At 41.5% G+C, this 18,717-nt stretch overlaps 1 protein-coding gene across 1 annotated transcript in view; it reads right to left on the bottom strand.

Moving 5' to 3' along the window:
* Window positions 1-18,091, bottom strand: part of LOC124720488 (protein roadkill-like) — a 100,934-nt gene extending 82,843 nt beyond the window's left edge. The window contains exon 1 of the mRNA XM_047245850.1: window positions 18,039-18,091. The gene's annotated coding sequence lies outside the window, so the exon portion shown is untranslated. The remainder of the gene's footprint in view (window positions 1-18,038) is intronic.
* Window positions 18,092-18,717: the final 626 nt, after the last annotated feature.

Below are 18,717 nucleotides of genomic sequence, written 5' to 3'. Positions count from 1 at the left end.
CAAAGGTTCCCTTTAATTAAATTTCTCTACGGTAGAGATATCCTGCAGCAATATTACAATGTGGTAACACGAAATATAATCCCTGAGATTACGTTTACGTTTTTTTCTCCATGAACGCTCCACGTGGACATCGATTTTAACGGATTCTAAATGCGGCTCACGCAACCCTATACTAACAAGGCGGCGAGTCGCGTGCTGTTAAATACTTGGTGCTCGGAGAACTATTTTACGGAAGTATATATTCCGGTCCCCCATATTATCATTCTTTCTTGTGTCCGCTCCGGCAAAGAAGTGCTCTATTCACACTCTTGCCGAGCGTAAGTAGCAATCAAGTTGGGCGTTAAGTTTTTCTTACAGTCTTTTCGTCACATTCGTTGAGTATACTTGAGACGGTGTCCGGATCTGGGCGGTAGCCGTACAACTGCAATCCGCTCATCGTAAGAATAAACCTGATGTAAACAAACACAAACGCTATGATCGGTCAGAAGCCGTAGCACTCTTACACTGGTGTTACGCTCTTTGAAGTAGATCCTACTTATGTGTTAGATATCTTGTTACTTAGTTACGTTAAACGGAACTTGGGATATTCAAATGTATCAACAGCCATCAACGTTTTTCTTTATCACGCCTTAGCTACGTAGTTTTTATTTAGAAAGTCGTGCAGTCACAGCCTGTGCAGCTGCGTTGTGCTCTGACTATCGCCTTGCTAATGCGCAGTACGAAAATGCCTGAGGCTACTTTCTGTTCCGTAGTGAAACGCGCGAGTAAAGCACAGTTATAAGCGCCGAGAAATAGGCTGTCCTTAATGATCTTCATAAATTTACGGAGAAAATCGGCTTTGAAGTTTTCCCAGCGTTCTATATTAGTCAGTTGATAACCACACACACACACACACACACACACACACACACACACACACACACACACACAATAAACGAGTACTGCAGTCGGTAGCGTGATTGTAAAAATGTGAACCAACTGCCGTTACTCGTGCGTTGTTTTGAATCTCCTTAGTATAATTTTTTTCTCGTTTAAGGTGAAATACCTACATCTCGTAATTTTAAATCTCATCATTTTTATGAGCAGTGCAAGTCTTCTTGTTTCTAATTACATATTGGACATGAAATTCCTGTTTTAATTTCAAGTACAAATTTTTAATTATCGATGTATTATGAAAGACTGTACATAAAAGTTGTTTAAGTGAAGGAAACAATATAATTTTTTTAAGGCAAAAATGAAAAACCAAATCTTCTTTATTTGGGCTATGTCCATCGTTTTATGCCACAGAAGTAGGTAAGTATCGTAGAATGATGAAAAACAATCATTTTCACAGCATCGAGCGCTTCACACACACGCTGCATCTTTACATTTGCTACTGTACCATTACAAAATGAACCCAACAGAACCGATCTGGAGCCAAGCTGCGGGATTTGACCCGACAAGTAACAAGACTGTCAAGCTGCCAGACTTACTGGAAATAACGCACGCAGCTTCTTCACACGTCACTGCCGAACGCTGGCGGGATATAGGACGGCTCGTCATAACAGAAAATGAGAAAATGCTGCGCATGGTTGGCTTCGTGGATTCTGTTGTCGATAGGCTGGTTATCAATTTAGCAGGTGACACTTCCAGAACTGAAATGTATTTCTCTGATTCGGATAAGGAAGGAGCTAAGAGATTACCAGACGACTGCCTAAATAATATCTTCAGTGGCTTCAGTATTTAACTATACGGTGAAACCCTTCAATACTCTTTCGTTACACACAGCTTAAGCAACAAAATTACCTTTCATCATTCTTGTTTTCAATTTAAATATTACGTTAGCTAAAAACGGTAACGTTGTGCGGTTTTCGTCTAGTCGTCTAAGGAGCATATTGTGGGAGATTTGCAGTGTATTGTTTCAGCCTGCTTAAAATTCAAATGACATAAGAAGCTGTATTGCTGCTCTGCTCGTCTCGTTTTACGTGAGACCTGCAGCTGTACCAGCTGGCCGGCCAGCGCTGTCCGAGTTAAATGCGCCGCTAAGACTGTTGTCCCGTATTACCGGCCAGCCGATGTGCGCGTGACACACAGCACAACGTGTGCCCTTATTGTCGTAGTTGGCAGTACTCGAGACAGCTTGGCTGCAGTCCCACGTGAGACGGGAATCCAACGAGGTTCCAGCAAACGCGGAAGAATACACAGTGCAATGTTTACATCGGGTTTATTCGTATGATGAACGGATTACAGTACAATACAGTATTAGCATTCCCTTCATGCATTCTGGAACGTCTGTTGGAAATAAGCACATCTTTCTTTCTGAGCCAGAGTGTCATTTTTAATTGTCTTCACGTGTGTTTCAACTTAAAACGTTAAATTGAATTCTGTTCGTCACTTATCATTAAAAACAGTGTTTCAGTTTTATTTTACCTCTTCTCCCGCCTGCTTACTTAAAAGTGGAGTGAAGTCCTGTTAAATTACAGTATCTTCACTTTCATTTTGTTGTCCATTCTCGACATTGTCATGACACCCTTCTTTTTTGAGTTCACTTACTCTAGATGACGTACTTTCTGTGAATAGGGCATCATCGATATATTGTTGTATCCGTCAGTTCCACCAAATTCTTCTACTAAACTGTGAACTTCATGCTCATATGCCTTGAGGTTGTTTTCTGCGTCACCATAGTTAGTCGCTGAAGCTCAGTCATTAAAAACGATGCCTTCCTCCTTGAAACAGTTGTGACTAGCGGGTGTTACTCGTTTTAAGGCTGAAGAAATCCACAGAACTACTAACGTATCTTTCAAGTTCATGTCCAGATTCAAGACTGTCAATTACAAACGAACCATGTCAACAATTTCTCTCTGTGAAACAATTAGAAATTTTGAATTCTCCTGATCGAGTGTTTGACAACTTTAAGCTGAGTTTGGCGGCAAAAATATTTTGACATTTTTTAGTGCAGCGTCGCAACGGGAAGTGGCATATCCATAAAAATGATCTCCTCCTCCGTGTTTCCATTCTACTATCAAATTGCAGCAACCATTCTGCCATTGTTACTCTCGTCATCCAAGATGGTTTCTGAGCAAACAATTCCACGTTCTATGTACCTAAGCCAATACCCTCAAAACAACCAGGTTTAGCGGCCTCACCAGTAACTGAAGGATTTTCAAATTTATTTTATTGACACACAATACAGCAGTTAGTCGATGTTTTGGTTTTTGCTTCGTGAATAGTTTTCAACTTTCAGGACCATTGTTTTACTAGGAAGAGCTCAAAGGCCCCGTCTCATTACAGTTAAAGATGTTTCCTGCTTCATAAACCTCACGAGTTCCTCTTACCCAAAACTTCCATTGTGAAACGATGTTTTCGTCCGCTGAGCTGTATCCACCACACACCGTTACACAAGAGATGTAATGGTAGTCCTTAAATTTTCCGGTCAACCTACTGGCTTTAAAATCGTTAAGCCGCAACTTCTTGGCGATTCCGAGTACTTTGTCGCGCATCAGATGTCCACCATGTGGCAAGTTATTGCTGCGAGCACCGCAGGACCATTGAGGTGTGAAATTGTCAGGTTTTGAGCCCGGTGTGTTGGGAAAAGCGCGTTTACTAGTAAAATTATCGTTTCCAGTCCACGATTTCGGAATGCCGTTTTTGTTTCTCAAAACGCCACTGATCTGTGTTTTCCTATAACAAACCTCGTAGCCATCTCTCTACACCAAGCTTTTTCCCTTTCCGCTCGAATTATCTCTACCTCTTCGTTCGCGGCACCTGAGCACAGCGGTACACGGACTCCCTCCCTGGCTGGGAGGCAGCAGCAGTGAGCTCTTCTGGCGGCCTTCCTCCACACGGAACACTGGTCTAGCCGCCTTCCTGACTCAGAGAGGAGGAGGCGCAGCAGTGGCGGCGACATCAAAGCCGTAACGCGCCTTCTGAAGGCCTGCACTGCCGGCAGACTCGCGACCTCCGCCGTTCCCACGCCGTCCGCTATTTGGGAGTTTTAACTCTTGGTGGAAGAGAGGTTTGTATCTCCGCCTCCGTTACTGAGAATGTTCGCTACCCCACACAAGGGCCAATGTCATTTGGCAGGGGAATTCTAGTTTTTATTTATCTCAGCGAAGCGATGCAGTCCTACACTGAAGGGCCGAACAAATTTGTACCCCTGCCTAATATCGTGTAGGACCCCGCGAGCATGCAGAAGTGCCGCAACACGACGTGGCATGGACTCTACTCAGGTCTGAAGTAGTGCTCGAGGGAACTGACACCGTGAATCGTGCAGCTCTGTCCATAAATCCGTGACAGTACGAGGGGGTGGATATCTCTGAAAAACATGTTGCAAGGCATCCCAGATATGCTCAGTAGTGTTCATTTCTCGGCAGTTTGGTGGCTAGCAGTGTTTAAACTCAGAATTGAGTTCCTGGAGGTACTCTGTAGCAACTCTGCACGTGTCGGGTGTCACATTGTCCTGCTGGAATTTCCCGTAGCAATGCACAGTGGACACGAAAGGCTGCAGGTGGTCAGAGAGGATGCTTACGTACGTATCCAGACGTATCACTCCAACTGCACCCGGCCCACACCTTTACAGAGCCTCCACCAGCTTGAACAGTCCCCTGCTGACAGCCAGGATCCACGGGTTGCTGTCGTTTCCATACCCGTATACGTCCGACTAGGTAACGTGTTTCCAGTCATCGACACTCTAATGTCGGTGTTGACGGGCCAGGACAGGCGTACAGGGTTGCTCCCTGGGCTCCAAAAGCTCATTTCGATGACGTTTCGTCGAATGGTTCGCACGCTGACACTTGTTGCTGGCCCATCATTGAAATCTGGAGCAATTTGCGGTAGGGTTGCACTTTTGTCACGTTGAATGATTCTCTTCAGTCGCCATTGGTCCCGTTCTTACAGCATCTTTTTTTCCGACCGCAGCGATGTCTTACTGGATTCCTGATACTCACGGTACAATCGTGAAATTGTCGTACGCGAAGAACCCCACTTCAACGCTTCCTCGGAGATGCTGTGTTCCATCGCTCCTACGCCTATTGTAACATCACGTCCAGATTCACTCAAATCTCGATAACCTGCCACTGTAGCAGCAGTAACCCATCAAACAACTGCGCCCCACACTTGTCTTATCTAGCCATTGGCGACCACAGCGCCGTATTCTGCCTGTTTACGTATCTCTGTATTTGAATACGCACGCCTATACCAGTTTCCTTCGTATTTCAGTATCTACGCAAAGGTTTTCTTTTTGCCTAGTGTCCCTTTCTGGAAAACTGAAACAACCAGAGGTCGTACAGAGTTTCAGGGAGACCATAAGGGAACAATTGACAGGAATGGGGGAAAGAAATACAGTAGAAAAAGAATGGGTAGCTTTGAGGAATGAAATAGGGAAGGCAGCAGAGGATCAAGTAGGTAAAAAGACGACGGCTAGTAGAAATCCTTGGGTAACAGAAGAGATACTGAATTTAATTGATGAAGGGAGAAAATACAAAAATGCAGTAAGTGAAGCACGCCAAAAAGAATACAAACGTCTCAAAAATGATATCGACAAGAAGTGCAATATGGCTAAGCAGGGATGGCTGGAGGACAAATGTAAGGATGTAGAGGCTTATCTCACTAGGGGTAAGATAGATACCGCCTACAGGAAAATTAAAGGGACCTTTGGAGAAAGGAGAACCACTCGCATGAATATCAAGAGCTTTGATGGAAACCCAGTTCTAAGCAAAGAACGGAAAGCAGAAAGGTGGAAGGAGTATATAGAGGGTCTATACAAGGGCGATGTACTTGACGACAATATTATGGAAATGGAAGAGGATGTGGATGAAGATGAAATGGGAGATATGATACTGCGTGAAGATGTGGTCACAACAGCCTAGGCCAACGCACGGCAGCAACTGCTTCGTTGGCCGGAACTTGGTTATCGTGTGCGGGCGGCAAATCGCAGCCGACGAAGCGTTTTGCCTCGGCTGGAGTTCGGTCCGCTGGCGATAGCGTCGAAGCGTTGGCGGTCGGCTGGCGTTGGGACCCCACTGCTCTGCTCTGTTCATCGTAAGAACATACCTGATGTAAGCAAACACACACGCGATGTTTGGTCGAGAGACGTAGCACACGTGTTCTTACGCTTTTTGAAGTAGGTCCTACTTCCGTACTGCTTATCTTATTGCTAAGTTATGTTGAACGAAACTAAGATAATCTAACGAACTACCAGCCACTGACATTTTTCTTAAGGGCCTATGTACTTTTTATTCCAGATATCGTGTACAGTCACAGTCTCTGTACTGGTGTCCTCTGATGTCACACCTTTAATAAGCAGTACGAAAATGGCTGACGCTGCTTCCTGCTATGCAGTGAAAAACGCGCGTGGAACACGGCTAAAAAGTGCCGAGAAATAGGTCGCTCTTAATGTTTTTCGTGAGAAAAAATTTGACGCAGTTGACATACAAATACACATTGAATGCATAGCGGATGGTTAGTTTGTTGCAGCTCATGGATCGCTCGTTCTAGTCCCGTATTGCTCATCCTCCTCTTCATCCAATTTGAAATACCTACATGTGGTAACTCCGAAATCCATCATTTTCACGAATAATGCACGTCTCCTTGCTTCTAATTACACACACCACGCACAATTCCTGTGTTCATTTCACATATATATTCTCAGTCGTCGATATTATGGAAGATCGTTAGTGAGGGCTGCTTAAATTAAGGAAACAAGTTGATTTTTTAGGACAAAAATGAAAAATCAAATATTGTTCATGCCACAGATGTAGTCTCACACGAACCAGGTAACTGTATTAGAAACATGAGAAACCATTTTCACAGCATCGAGCATGCCATACAAATGCTGCTGCATTTTTACATTTACCACTGCACCGTTAGCACATGCAACGACGTATCAACCACCCGTGGAGGGGGGGGGGGGGGGGTAGCGGCAAGGAGGGGCAGTCACTCCCCTCCCACTTCCAAATAAGGGGAGGGGGGACATACGGTTTCTTCCCATCCCCCCCTCCCCCCCAAACTAATTGGCTTGAAGACTCATTTCATTTCATATACGGACAGAGCCAGGGCAGACAGGAAGATCATTCGCGATCCGGTATAAGGAACATGAAGATGCGTTCGGTTTAGGAAATTATGACAAATCAGCTGTTGCGAACCATATATATGAAACAGGCCATCCTCTTAATAGCATAGAAGATAACGTAGAAATATTGCACGTAGAAAAGAAAGGGAGGAAACTTAATTTACTACAGGAATTCGAGATAGCTATCCATGAAAAGAAACGAAGCAATATTGTAAATGCACAAGCTAATTTTAAATAAATGATTTTTAGCGTGTTTTTAGAATTATTTTAGGGTAGGTATGCGACCTTAAACTTTTAGCATGTCACTGACGGAGTTGCGAGAGGCTAACGGTGGCAGACCAATGCAATAAGGAAATAAGGCGCCCAATAGCATAGCGTTACCGTCAAGCACACGGCTGTAACCACGCCACGACACCTACGCACGTCAGTCCACAACAGCTCCCGAGCCGGCATACTTGGTAGCTATGGGACGGCCATCGACTTGTGTCAACAACTTCAACGTAAGACGAGGACCCACAGTCCAATACACTTTTAATTCTGCTTTACTCTATGGACTTCCAACTATTTGTGATGGTATTTTGTCTTTCTAGTCCGTTTAATTTCATGACAGACTTTACAACCTGATGATGAGAGCACTGTCTCTTGAAACGAGTTGTTAAAATATATAAGAATCGCGGTTGAATACTAACAGTGATAACCAGTATAGCGAGAACTGCTACCTCGACTCCATAATGGATTACATTTTAAAAATGAATTAAATAAGCTGCGTCAAGAAATCTGAGCCGGCCGTTGTGACCGAGCGGTTCTAGGCGCTTGAGTCCGGAACCGCGCTGCTGCTACGGTCGCAGGTTCGAATCCTGCCTCGGCCATGAATGTGTTAGGTGTAAGTAGTACTAAGTTCTAGGGACTGATGACCTCAGATGTTCAGTCCCATAGTGCTCAGAGCCAATTCATCCAGGTTTTGTAACTATATTCTCCCACTTCTCAGACAGACCTTTATGGGAAGGGGGGGGGGGGGGGGTGGAGCTACGACGTACACGAAAGTTTTTACAAAAAGGTGTCATTATTTCAGATGCAGCGGAAATACTTTTGAGTTGAAGGGGGCACCAAATCTGAATCCAAACGGGAGAAAACCGTCGTTGGATCTACGTTGGGGTAATCAGAACTCTTGACCATCCGTATCAGCGGCAAACAGGTCAGGCCCAAGGATTCAAGCAGGAGAAAGCGAAGAAATGTTGCAGAAAAAATTAATAACGATTGGTGAATAAGCATTCCCTACCACTACAACGAAGCAAGCAGACGTAAAGATGTCGGTAACCAGTATGTAACGATATAAGAAATTCTTGCAGAAAGACGCAAACTATATACATGTAACAGTATCGAGAACTGTAATGGAATAATTCCTGTAAGTTGGAAGAAAATTAGTATTTGGACGCACGCGTTTGAGCCAGGTGTAGTATTGCATACAAATCCCTCCATAACCCATTGCAGCTGGTCATGAAATCAGGCATCATGACAGTACCCACGGATCATCCATTTATTCCACGGGAAGATATAGTCCACCGTTGTGGCAGGACCAGAAAAGTGAGACGTATGTTCGGAGATGTTACTATATAGCAGGCTGTCATGAAGCTCATGTCACGTGATCTCGCCGGCCGATGACAGCAGATATTCAGAGCGTAGGTCACGTGATGTAGTCAGCCAACAGCAACACCACTGTGAAGTAGCACGAACACACAAACAGGGAAAGTTAACAGTTTAAATTACTATACATAGTGTTGCTGCAAGAAAATCAAAGCTTTCACATATATTGATCTTTTTTGCGCGTGTTACACATTTATATGTATCACACAAATGTGCCAGAAATATTTTTAATAATGACAAATGTCCGATCTTCAAGGTTCGAAATTCTTCTAAATGGCTCGTCATCGAAGGGTTGGTTTTTAAATGAGAGTCAGAGGCTCTGTGATTTAATAAATTCATGGTACATTCTCGCACTTAGTTGAACTTACGTAAAAGGATATTTACTCTGAAAGTAACGCTTTTCAAACCATCATTCGCAATATTTTCCCGCGACCTGTTAGAAATAGGTTCGTTTCAGCAGTTGCCAGAGAGCGCAGATAACAGGAGAAACCGCGCTTGCGCAGCTACCATGATGTAGGAAGCCCTTTTATGTGCGTACGTGTAAAACACAGAAGGATCATACATTATGTCATCAAAGAAACAAGACATCAGAGGATACTCCTAGAGCATCGGAATTTCGTGAACCATACTAAAATGTGCACATTCGAAGTGCATGCTTGAAATGCACATTCGTGTGTGCAGATTCCCATTGAAGCAGACCTCGACCAGATATTAAGCTTTGCGGTGTGGTTTTCGGGGTGTAAATTTTCCTGGAGCACCAGTACTGTACTGTATCACATTTGGTTCATTATTATGACTTAATGCCGTACGTGCTAGGAGGGTGAAAACGTGCACCAGAAATGCAGCGAACAGTTGAAACTAGCCAGTACTGGGGAATTAAACGTTTCGTTTCAAATACATCGACTGCCTCTGCGGAAAAGGTTAATAAAAGTCAAATTTCTGTAGCGAGCAGACAAAAATAACTTCATTGTAAAACTTTGAACATAGCTGCTAAAGTTCAGTGACCGTTTCAGAATTATATTACAACAAATAAGCCCTCGGTCACAAATATTAAGTCAAAATTGACCAGGTTTCGACGCTACTATGAGCGTCGTCTTCAGAATTAAACTGTTCTATAACATAATAGGTATATAAAACATTAATAAACGAAAGTGTGCACTGACTGGAAAGAGATGCAGTACTTGGAACTCACATTCTAAAAAATCTAAGCAGGAAAGGCGACGTCATGAGAAGTTGCAAATACGATAAGATGGCGAGCCGCTAAGGGCTGCTCGTACCTGAGTGAACACGGCTTGCAACCAGCAGGCACGATTTGGTCAGTATACGTTTCTTTCCGAAAAATATTGCAAGTGATCTTGTCTTCTATTGTAACCGTCAAGTCTAACTAATGTAACTGGCGGTTTTCGTTTTCGAGTTCAATAGTGAAAGAATTTTTTTCATGGAGGTCGATAAAAAGTTTAAAAATATGATCAGTGCTATCGGCGGGTCGGTTATAGATGACTAGAATATCATCAACGTATCTTGTGTAAGAAATGATACGTAGTGAACCGGCTGAGAAACGGTTAAACATCTTTTTTCCCAAGGAATTGATAAAGATGTGGGCAAGGATGCCGGCTAAAGGGTTGCCCATAGCGAGCCCATCAGACTGCTGCTACAGTTGTCCGTTTAATTCCAAGTAGTTGTACTTGACAACGACATTAATGAGATTCATAAAATCGGTAATCTGTTTATTTGACAGATCTTTATTAAAGTGACGTAAATTTTCTTCCACAATGATGAGCGTCTCATGTACTGGCACATTGGTATAAAGATTTTTAATATCTCAGGAAAAGACCTTGGTGTGTGAACTGCATACTAGGTTTTTAATATTTAGAACCAAAACGTAGCTGTTTGGAACAGAATAATTATTTTCGAAAGCGAAAGATTTTTCAAAGTTTCGTGCAGAAATCGGGCCAAATTGTGATATGCGCTATTCATGCTATTGGAAATTGGACGTATTGGGTGATTAGGTTTATGAATTTTGAAGTGGGACCGAAGTTTAGTGGTCTGAGGGTTCATATTAATGAGTAGTTTCTTTTGGAAAGGTTTTATAAGAAATTTTGCATTGTTAATGGCTGACCTCACTTCTTTCTGTAATTTAGGAGTCGGATCATCATGCAGCTCCGATATGTTGTTTCCACTGAAGAAATTTTCAGTTTTAGAAATATACTCAGAAATATAAGCAATGACTAGACAACAACCTTTATCGGATTTAGTTATTAAAGCATTTGCTGTTTTAAGATTATTATTAATGGAAGTTACTAAAATTCTGACGTTATGCGTAGCATTAGGCAAAGTAGATGTATTTTTCTCTAGCATGCGGGTTACATCACACGCAATTCTGGCTTGAGAAGCATTATTAATCTTCTTATAATCGAGACCAAATTTTAAATCAACAAGCATATTTTCTCTCACATTTCTGTCTAAAAGGTTAGGCCTGACGTATTTTACTCCTTTTCCTAACAGGACTTTTTCATTCTGAGTAAAGATGATGGTTTTATTTAAAATTCTTTCATGAAAGATGTGACTGCTTTTACGAAATGTATTCTGAGGGCGTTTTCGTCAGAAAGCAGACAAAAAAGGTTGCTAGGCTTCTTCTCGTGTTCCTGCATTATATCTATTTTACAAATCTCTAGATGTTTGTTAGTTTTGTCCATGTCGTCAATATATGTTCATCTTGTAGCGCACGTCTTTATGAAAAACATAGAACATGTGTTCGAGGAAACGTAAGACATTATTTGGTCTGAAGTGTGCTAAATTGCAGTGCCACGCCTCTTCATAAAGCATTCTTCTACCGCACGTCACTGTATTTCGCTCTGTGGAATTGAAACGTGAATATTTTATAATGGATGCCACCAAACTATATTCAGGACAGTGGAAACTGAAATGTCCTCTGGTGCCTCTTCTGCTCCCAGTTTGACAGCCTGCCTCTCTTAAAAAAATCTCGCAATTAACAGAGAATGGGATTATTTGAAATAGGGAGAACAAGAACTCTCCAGATAATTTACACTCTTTATTCCCTATTAGTTAATAACTTGCTGTTTTGTGTGGCATAAAATTAAATATAGGATACATAAAACCAATAAAAACAAGAGGTAAGCAAGAAAGTATACATTTCTTCTAGCATTTTTTTCTCTCTAAACTTGCTCTGGCTTCACATGGCGTGCTTTCCTTTCCGTGAAAGAATCTCTTGCCTCAAAGTTCATCAAACGTTTTGCTACATAAAAAATCGAAATGTCGTTAGCTTATACTGAAAAAGCTTTAAACACAAATAATACCCAAGACTGGTATGGCTTTTCGATCTGATTACGTCTATTTTGACATTGTCTGCTAGATAAAACAAAATAGGCCTTTCTAATGTTTTGGCACAAATGGCCATTTTTTATAACACGAAAGAATATAATTTACAAAGTACCATTATCACACGTCTATTACACCTACTACAAGCAAAAAGCTTCATTTTAGGAAACAGTTTCACATTTTATTTATACGCACCGGATTCTCAAGCACGAGATCGAAAAGTAGTATTACGAAGTTTTTATATAAATCTGGATTCGTCTTATTCTTCTAAAATTGTGTGATGTCCCCGTTTCTTCTCCTTCCACGTTCTAACAAACAATCTTGTCATCACCAATTCTGTAGCTATTCCTGCTGTTCTCAAAATTTGTTCGCCGATTAACTCCACTAACCCTGCCAGAATCACAGGTTATTTATCCCGCGATTATTTTCCACTTAGGCGTTTTACGTTTTCCGCGTTACTTCGAGAATAGAACTTAGGCGGCTGCTAGCCGGGGACTGTACTACTGGTCCTTACTATTGTAGCGATCTGGCCAAAAATTTTTTGTCCAAATTTCATTTTCATGGATACACCGAGAAGATAATACGTAATGTTTCTCATCTGTTATTCCTGTCAGTCGTTTATTTCCATTCTGGTACTCTGAATCTATGGATTTCGCTAGTAATTGTAACAACGCTGATCTTTCGCAAACCCAATTAACCACATAATCAGACAGCGATTGGCATTCATTCGTTCCGCTTTACTCCGTTCAGCTCGTATAGCCCCATCCCCTGTTGTCTGCGGAAAGTTTATTTCTAGATGCGACGAGGATTCTCCTGGCAGACACATCACGTACACTACGCACACATTCAAAAATCAACTTATGACTCATTCATAAACCCATTTAAAATGTGTTCAAACATGTTGCAAGACCAACAGGGACGCGTTTCAAAATCATATGAGTAATCTTAGAGACCAACGAGAGCTGGATGCTAGGCGTTTTGTGAAGTTTTTCTTGCTCAAGAGTATGAATTTGGCGCCCCCTTTTCCCGGTAGCATCTAGCTGCTTGCTGCGACTGCTTGCACAGCCAACAGCCACATTCCTGCAGTCAGAAGCGGGAGAATCTACTACTCAAACCCGACTGAACTGCAACACACAGAAACACCATGTATCCAAAAAATTGTCTTCGGAACGAAATTTTAGAAAGGATTCGTTCGAAATTCTTGATCTCAATCTGAAAAAATGATCGAAGGGCAACCAAGAGGATTTAAAGAGACTATCCCATCTTTAAGCGGTGGTTATTACGTTCTCCCAAATACGTCCTCCATCTACAAGACGTTTGGAAGAATTGCTTTGAGTAAATACAACAGACTTCAACCTGGACAGGTTTTCTGCACAGCTCGAAATGATGCGAACCATTACGACTGGTATACAACCATGTAACGTACCCTATACTGAAAGAAAACTTACCGCTGAACCTGTTAGGGTTAAAGAACTCCTCCAGGAAGTTATTTGCCTCATCATTCTGGTTCTGCCCGTCACCATCCTCAGAGGTCATTCGGCGCTTTGATACGATTTAAAACTTGCCTCAGATGAACGCTGACTCAATCCAGTCACCCCCTTACTCCTCTTCCATATTCATCAAGACACGACTGGAATAATTAATCTTATCCATTTCATGAAAAAATTTGTTTCCCGAACCGTAGAAAGGAAAACTACATTTGCAAATTTTACCTACAAATTTTTAGTCTAAATAAAAACAAAATAAATGTCCATTTCAAAATACGTTTTTCTTCTTCCATTATGATGTGATGCACGGTGTTTATAAAATAATAATAATAATAAAAGGTTTCTCTACCCGATTGTTAACCATAATCTACAGTAAATAGGTATTCCTTTTCGTAAATGGTCTGAAGAAAGTAGGACCAAGGTCTTTTTAATTTTTAAAAATTAAAGCATCGAGACAATTTTACAGAGGACGAACCTTAAAACTGGGTCCATATTATTTAACGAGTTGTTTCTGTAGAACAGCGGTGAGTACCTAACACCTTCCCACACGGTCGGTATTTATGTTTTCTTAACGGTTTTGCAAAAAGACGAAATCAGCAAATGGGTTTCCATGAACCCCCTCCCCCTGCCCAAAGAAATGGTAAGTCACTGAACGGGTCGTTCTATTAAACAGCCTTGACGCCACATCAAGTCTTCTCTTCCGCGGTTTCCTTTACTTATTTATTTATTTATTTATTTATTTTTTTGTCTTCACAACACAGGACCACGTAAGCAGAACCGTTGTTCCAGCTCCACGTACTGGAAACCCTGTCTTATGCTCGTACCGCGTGCCTGGAGTGCATGGAAGCGAAGGTGGTTTTCGTTTTCCAGTATATGTCCATTAAAACGTACCACGAACTTAATTTCGTAGAGTACAATTTAATAAGCAATGACTCCGAAACAAGCCACCTAAACCTCGCGAAAATTGAATATAATCTGGCTTCTGTTCCGGCTGCTGTTTTCGGCCAATCACAGAACAGGACAACTGTTGCCATGAGAAGAGTCACTGACGTCACACTATTTGTTAATGACGGGGAAATTCTCCGTACAACTTCGTGTGCGTTATGTGGGTAACAATGAAATTTCCATCCCGACGACAAATTTATTACCGTCTATTCATCTACATACTGATCAGTGAACGTTCTCATCTGAATTCTGGCCTCCATATAACACTACACATTTGCAGTCGAAGATCATACGGTTAGAAACATGTAAGGAACGACTAGTAAAGATATTGTTCTCCGGCTTGGACAGAAAACGCATTAAACTGCACATGATTATTGATGCACGAATTTCGTGAAACAAAATGTACCAGTAGTACTCTACAAGGTGTGGCGATAATAGCCTTGTTAATACCACTACCCATCTAGTTTGACCGATCATCAAAACGCCGGAAAGTCACTCCCAAAACGCAGTATGCGTGAAATACCTATAACAACAAAACCTAATTTAGTCCCCTTACAAGACATTCACATGCTTTGCCAAGTAAAGCTTCCCTTTCAGTCTAAGGTACTTAAAAGTTTCAGCACACTGTGCCTTTCAAGCAAGAATGTAGGAGGAAAATAAATGTGGTCTGTCTGTGCACGCAGGACGTCCCGTGAAATTACGACACAGGTCAAAGTAAATATCTGACATCGGCAGGGCACTCATGGGAGAATTCTTTTATCGTTCTAACGTTTGCTGAAGTTACCTTGCATTTTAGGTTTTAATTTGGAAGGTATGATACACAGGGTGAGTCAGGAGGAAACGTACATGTTTTGACGGGTGATGGCATTAGTTATTCTGAACAAAAAACTTGATGTAGATATATGGCCTATTCATAATGGTTTCCGAGATAGAACACTTAAGGTACATTTCTATTTTCGTTCTGTATTATTGTCTTTTTACAATGTACCACATTTACACAGATGAAGTTGGGACGAGTTTTTTGGTACAGGACGCTTTCGGTCTATCAGGTGGGAAAACTGCCTCAAACTGGCCTACAAAAAGCTACAGCGCACGCGCCAGGTTTTCAATATTCTCGCGATGTCTCCGCGCAAACTGTTAGTCATAGACAAAAAATAAATAGGACCTTTTTGTAGCAAATTAAATTTAGTTTAATCGTGTACTAAGACACGTTCTCCTTGGAATACGAGGTGTTATTAAGAAGAACGTACGGAAGTAATAAACATTCTATCTCGGAAACCATTCGCAATATGGCAAACGTCCACATAAAGTTCTTTGTTCAGTATCACATACTACCGCATCTGAAAGCATGTACCTTTCCTCCTCACTCGCCCTGTATATGGCAAAGTGCCTTAATTACAGTGCAAATGTGGACATCAGCCGCTGCTGCATAGCAATCCGTTGCCCATTCACATCCAATAGATTACCCGTCTCCAACCATACCGTCTTATTCCAACCTAACCTAGAACACCTGTGCTACTGACCTATCAGCGTAACCAGGGTTTCAGGGACGTAGTGAGGAGGTTATATCACTCCTTGTACCTGGACGTTTGTCTACTGTTCGCATTCCTATTTTTTCGTTTACTTCAACAAAAGACGTTGAAATTACTCTTTGCGTATTAGTATCAAGAGATCCGCTTGCTGTGATATAAACTGCACTGCTTGCTCTACGTAATAATACACTTTACATTGTAGGCAACTACAGATATAAGAATGTATTCTAGTTAAAACCGCAGCAGCAGTTGATTAATCCTTTATTTAAGCTAATAAAGTGTTACTCAACAACTCCTGTGCCTTTGTTTAACAAGAATATATATGTGAATCCTCAGTTTCTACCAAGCGACAATTGTGTCGTAAAGACATTTAAAAAACTTGGAACGAGAAATGTATCTCGCGACGAAGTAAACGTACACGAACCTCGTGTATCACCGACCGCAAAGACGGCGTAAAATTTTATAGTAAATATTAAGTTTACTCTTCGTATCAAGGAGTAAACTTCTTAAATGTATGCAATTAATACGGGAGAATAACGCTCCTTGATTATTGTTGTAATAGGTAGAAGACATACTGTACCACGTAAGTTAGATGTTGCTAATACTGTACGTTAAAGTTTAAATGTGCGTTATTTCGATGTACAGTGAGCCATCATGTTCCTCGCATCGAATTAATTTTTCTTAAGACGTTTACAGCTCCATAATTTTAGCGGCCTCTGCTTAGACGCCATTACGCGTCGCCCTATAATGCGAAATAATGCGGAAGCTCAGATAGCCCGCTTTAACATTTAACAAATTTTTTCACAGCAGTCAGCTGCAGACGAGAGCAAGACTAGTTTTGAGATTTTACTTTCCAGCTTACGCCGAGAGCCAGGATTTGACTACCACATCCTGAACATGTTGCGTGGGTCCAGAATGATTTCAATATATGAGTCCATGCTCCGAAAGTACAAATACGTCGAAGCTAATAATGCATTCAACAAGTTTTGCATCTTGGGCCACAGAATTACACTCGCGCGTCTATTTGAAGACTCCGAACTAATGAGAAAAATAGAAATAAATAAATATACTACTCCGGAAGAGACACTTCACAACCTTTTGTGTCTATCAGTCCACGAGCGAACTGCCAGTTGGTGAGTCCAACGGACATACTGTGAACCAGAAGTTCGCCTGTGCACTGCTCCATCACGAATATGGATAATAGTTTACTGCAGTAACATCTGTAATCGTCACACCACGTATTTCTATATCGTTCTGACCAATGATTAAGACTTTTCAGAAAATACATTGAGGACGACTGGTTTTAGCAAAAAAATGTTTCAATTTAGGCGCTTAATGTACGGTATTGTTTTCCTCATTCAAATACTTACATTGTTAGAAAAAGGATTGCAGTTTGGTAAGAATAAGCCACAGTCAGTCTGAAGATACAAGATTATTAATCTACGTGACTACAGTACTAAACCCGTAAAGGCGAACATTTTGAGGTCAACGTAAGAATTCATTGATTTCTGCAATTACACAAATACAATAGAGACGAAATGGGGCACAACCTTATCTAACTGACTACCCAAGAGGCGGAATTGTCGCCGAAAACATTACTCCACAAAAGTAAAAATATCAACTTGCTGTTTGCAAATGCAGGACAGGGAGAAACAACCTCCATTCCGTTATGTTATTCCCCACCTACAAGCAGGGTAGTTCTTATATACATCAGACGTAACGAGTACAACGCAACATTTCGAGAAAACAATTCAACAAAATGGCGCGAAAACGACAAAAATATCTAGTCCGTGACTGTGCTTTTCATTCTTGCCTATAGTCAGTACAACAGCAGATTTAACTGGAATTTCGATAGCGCTTAAAAATACCAAGATTTTTAATACGTAATTCGCTAGCATTTTGAGAACATAGTAACCTTCATAGTTTGCTTTATACGCAATAGCCTCGATGGAGAACACAGAAACCGCACAACTACCACGGCCTTTCAAAAACAAACGTAAATAATTCAACATAGCGGGAACGAATGGAAATGGTCACCTTTACCTTATTAACGGAGAAGTAGATATCAACTCGGAAGCTGCAGCACAAAATGCGGATGCACGTCTTCACACTGGAAACAGCTCGCTACAAATGCGGCAGACAACAGAAGGCGCAGGGACTGCCACGCTGCCAGTGCTGCCAACTGCTGAGAGGGCGGCAGGTACCAACTGCAGCCAGCCTCTCACAGGGGGCTGTGGTCTACTCACGCAGTACTGGCTCTGGAATTTCTGTAACAATGAGACGCTAAAAAGAATAAACAGAGTAATACGTCTCGATTGTGTCACACAACGATGAAGTACATTATAATGGCGATAGGACTTTTAATAGCTTTTCGTATAAAATTATAAATATAGAACAGAGAAGAAACGTGAAGTGCAAAAATATTTTTTGTTATCCCGTTCTGGGAAACGAACGATATGTTAATATTCAATGTAACTGCTTCAATGGAAATATGAAACCTACTTAACAGTCCTACATACGGCTAATAAACACACTCTTCATAAAGCCATGTGCAAGGACCCCTTCTGGTTCGTCCTGTAAACAGTATCAAATCGGTTCTGGAAATGCGATTACCGATGCCGAATTTCCTACTGTGTTTTTAAGGTAAAAATCAATACGACGGCATTCCATCATTTTACCGTTTTAAGCACATTCATTTTATCAAAGATTAAGTATGTAACTC

This window comes from Schistocerca piceifrons, chromosome 11 (genome assembly GCF_021461385.2).
Source record: "Schistocerca piceifrons isolate TAMUIC-IGC-003096 chromosome 11, iqSchPice1.1, whole genome shotgun sequence".
Lineage (NCBI taxonomy): Eukaryota > Metazoa > Arthropoda > Insecta > Orthoptera > Acrididae > Schistocerca > Schistocerca piceifrons.
This window is presented reverse-complemented; position numbering and strand designations above follow the sequence as displayed.